This window comes from Nicotiana tabacum, chromosome 22 (genome assembly GCF_000715075.1).
Source record: "Nicotiana tabacum cultivar K326 chromosome 22, ASM71507v2, whole genome shotgun sequence".
In the NCBI taxonomy this organism is placed as follows: Eukaryota; Viridiplantae; Streptophyta; class Magnoliopsida; order Solanales; family Solanaceae; genus Nicotiana; species Nicotiana tabacum.
The window spans coordinates 139,210,575-139,214,777 of NC_134101.1; positions in this window are offsets into that span (position 1 = coordinate 139,210,575).

Below are 4,203 nucleotides of genomic sequence, written 5' to 3' on the forward strand. Positions count from 1 at the left end.
CTTCTCATCTTCGGGGATGTGCTCGTTGGCCGAGACTCTCTATTCTGTTAGTGTCATACCCTAAAATAAGAAAGAGGCCGGACAAGTTACAAAGCCGGACGATCTCGCGGGTCCCCGGTACGTAGCCCCCTCCTCGACTCGAGTTGTCCGCTCGGGTACACAGTTTAGAACAAATACCCAGGTTATGAACCTAGAATAACTCAGCTTCATGCCGGATCCCTAGTAGGAACGTTTATCTGCATCATATTGCATTTGACTTAAGTGACTCAACACAGAGGTTGGGTCCGTCTAGGACTAGCAACCTGAAATGAAAAGACCATCCTGCTGCACCCTGTTTGCTTTATGCATTTATTTGCTTCAGACTTGCATGCTGACCGGCTTCGAAAAATCAGGAATATTGGAAAAAAAAGCGAAGTAACAGTGTAGAGAATTAATTGCCTATTTTAAAAAAATACCCAAATACTGTCGAAATTCTGCCGAAAATCATGAAAAAAAATGAAGAAAAGAAAAATGTTTTATTTTATTTCACTAAAAAAAAAGAGAGTCTTTTTATTTTAAGTTTGGAAGAATAGGTTAGTCATTTTGGTGAAACAAAAAAGAAAAAAAAAATCTTCACTTTGTCTTGTTTTCAAAATAAAATTTAAAAAGAAAAATAGTTCGTATTGCCATGAAAATTGAAAATGAAAAAGAGTCTTGTTTTTAAAATATTTTTTTTTGTATTTATTTATTTGTTTATGAAAATGCCAAAAATGAAAATAAAAAGAGTCATGCGTTGAACGTGGTTTTATTATTTGTTGCAAATATATATATATATATATATCCAAAAAGTATTTTTTGATTTCCTTTCAAGAAAAGTTTTTTTAAACCCCCAATTTTCAAAAAAAAAAATCCAAAAATATTTTCCACTATTGATTTCTTTAGAAAGTCTTTTAATTGTTTCTTTTTTAAAAATAAGAATGAAAATATTTTCTTTTAATTTCTTCAAAAAAAATCCAAAAAAAATAAATATATTTTTATTCTTCTTTCAAAAATTGAAATAAAATTCAAAATTCAAAAATAATTTTTAGGAGCATTTCTTTCATAAATTGAAAGTTAAATTCAAAAAATATTTTCTTTCTTCTTTAGAAATTTTTCTTTCGAAATTCAAAAAAAAAAATTCTTTAGAAATCCTTCTTTGCAAAAATGCTCCTTTTCTTCTTTATAAGTCTTTCCTTCAAATAATAAGAATAAAAAAAAAGAGTTAGTTCATTTACTTTATTCATGATCGCCCGAACTACGCTGGTTTGATTCTCACAGGGTGTGAGATACGTAGGCAACCCTCATCGGGTCCAACTTCCCATTTTGCAAAAATGACCAGAAAAATGACAAAATGTTGCCACTTTTATAAAAGAGTCAGGCGATGCCATTTTGCAAAAATAGCCGAACATTCCCTAAAGGGACGCTGGAAGGCTGACTTTGCATAGGCAACCACCTTTGGTCATTCTTTTACCTTTCGACTGGTTAAATCCCTACAGCCTTAAAAATCTTCATCCCTAAAGAGTCAGAAGGCCGTATTTGAAGAATCAGTTTTTCTTTTCCTCAAAATTTGGAAAAAATAGGAAAATTAGTTTATGAGTCAAATAAAGATTTTGTTTTTTGTCTAAATCCCCTTAATAAATGTGCAGAATGAGCACGAGTAGGAATTCAGCTGAGGCCCTTGTAAATGGGATCCCGTTGGGCTTACGCATGTGGTGGAACGACTTAGAAGAATCAGGGCGAGAAACAGTCAAGATGTACTTAGGAAACTTAGTTGGGTTACTGGACATTGTTCCGAGAGGGGACATTATAAGGGCGCTAATTTCATTCTGGGACCCAGCACACAATGTATTTCATTTCTTAGACTTTGAGCTCACACCGACACTAAAAGAACTGGCAGGGTACATCGGGAGTCCCAAAGTCCCTATGAGAGAGCAGTATCCTATTGCACCAAGGACCATGACCATACACAGATTTTTAGACACCGTGAAGATCCGCAGAGTTATACACAACCTAGAATTATCTGAAGGTTTTTGTAGTTTGGCATTCCTGTACGACAGATACGGTCATTTTGGAGGGTTAAACAATCCTGAGGGAAAGATCTGTAGCGGGGAAAACCAGCTGAAATGGGAAAGACATAGGTGTATTGCTTTCATGGTAGCCTTTCTGGGCCTTCTGGTATTCCCGAGAAAAGACGCGAAAATTAACATACAAGTCGCTGGGGTCGTCAGCACTTTGCTCAAGCAAAACAACAGCACTCTGGCACCAATGATAATAGCATACATCTTCCGCGCTCTCACTGTTTGCAAAACCGGATGAGGTTTCTTTGAGGGTTGCAATGTACTACTGCAAATGTGGATGATAGAACACCTATGCCATCGCCCTCAGTTTTTGAAATATGAGTCGTCACAAAAGACTTGTATAGAAGAGTTTTCCACAAGGGTCAACGGGTTTAGCCTGCCAGAAGGGGTCGCTGAATGGGTCACTCTGTTGCGTTCCGTCTCAGCAAACCAGATAGAATGGGCATTTGGGTGGCTACCCATAGATGAAATCATACACATGTCAGCCGCCGAATCTCATTTGTTGTTGATGGGTCTCCAAAGTATCCAGCCCTACGCGCCATACAGAGTGTTGATACAGTTGGGGCGATACCAAATAGTCCCAAAGGAAGAGGATCTCAGTGGCCAGGTGGTCGAAATCGGGCCTGGTGGGCAGTTCCCTGAAGTAGTCGTTCGGAGAATCTGGAATGAATGTCAAACCCTGAAAGTAGATACTCGTGTACAAGACCGGGCCAAAGGCGAAGTGTCGCCAAAATACCTCACATGGTACAGAAGAGAGCTTGAGAACCAGAGACCAACTAAGAGAGCTCACGTCCAAGACTTTGTAGAATCATCGCAAGCACAATGGGGTTGGCTAGCAAAAGAGAAAGAATATCGGGTCGAGATTGGCAAGTTAAAACAGCAAATTGAGGGGCTAAAATACCAAAGCAGCTTGCAAATTGATGCTGATACAGGAGAGAAAAGCAAGTTGATTCAAGAGAATAAGGCACTGAAAGCCCGAATTCGCCAAGTCCGTAAGAGTGATAGCGACCGACAGAAACGTTGCTCTGATGAAAGGTTGATAGCAGAATTGAGAAATCAAGTCAGCAAAAGCCGAGAAGACTTGGAGAGATCTGAGGCTTGTATAGCAAGAATGCGGGTCAGGTGGGCAAAAGTTACAATAGCGCGGAGAGAGCACCTATGGCAAGTGAAAAGGGACTACGAAATGAGTGTTAGAGAGAAATAAACTCCATTCTCAATAATCGGGTCCTTAAACAAGCCCGAGATGCTAGAACAGATAGGGAACGCTGCTATGAGTCAATAGCCCGAATGGAAGAACAAATGGAGAGGTTCCAAGATCAGCTCATTGACAATACTCGAATATTGGGACTAAAGAATCAACGGATAGAACAGCTGTGCATAGAGAGGGATAGAATCAGGGGTAGGATCAATGAGATAGGGCGCTACATCACCACGAAGTGCCTAACTTGTGAAGAGATTCCCCGTGATATCCTTTTTGCCTCAATCATGGGTTATGTCCACCGGATCATGGAGAAACTAAAAAGCTTGCAAAGAGGCCTGGCACCAAAGCCCGCGGAAAGGCCGCCTCGCGGGCACCAAAATTCAAGGCTTTAATATATCCCTAGTTCCATCTTGCACTTGTTTGTTTTTCAGAGTCTGTTGTCTACCCTTATGTTCTCTTCAAACATTCTTAAAAAGTATGGAGTCTGTATTTTCGTTTGTTTTTCTTTCAAATGATGGCTTGTAATAGCATGTTTGAGTAATAATAGGTAAAATTGGGTCTTTATTTTACTTATGGCACGAACTACGCTTGGTCTGATTCGTGCGGGGTCACGATACGTAGGCAATCTCTATAGGATTCGACCGTAATTAAAATATATATATATGTCAAAGCAAAAATAATATATATGTGTGTGTGTCAGAGCAAAAATAAGTCGGGATGAGGCATGCGGTCAGAGCAACAACATGTTAGAAATGGTTAACTGCCTAAGAACATGCATCCCCCAACGTGCAATTACAATATCTGTTAAGACTCTAACACTGACAAGTTTGTTGTTTTTCCAATCAATATCAGTTAGTTGTTAGAGCGTACTGGCACCGTACCATTATCAAACAAGATCGAAAGGTC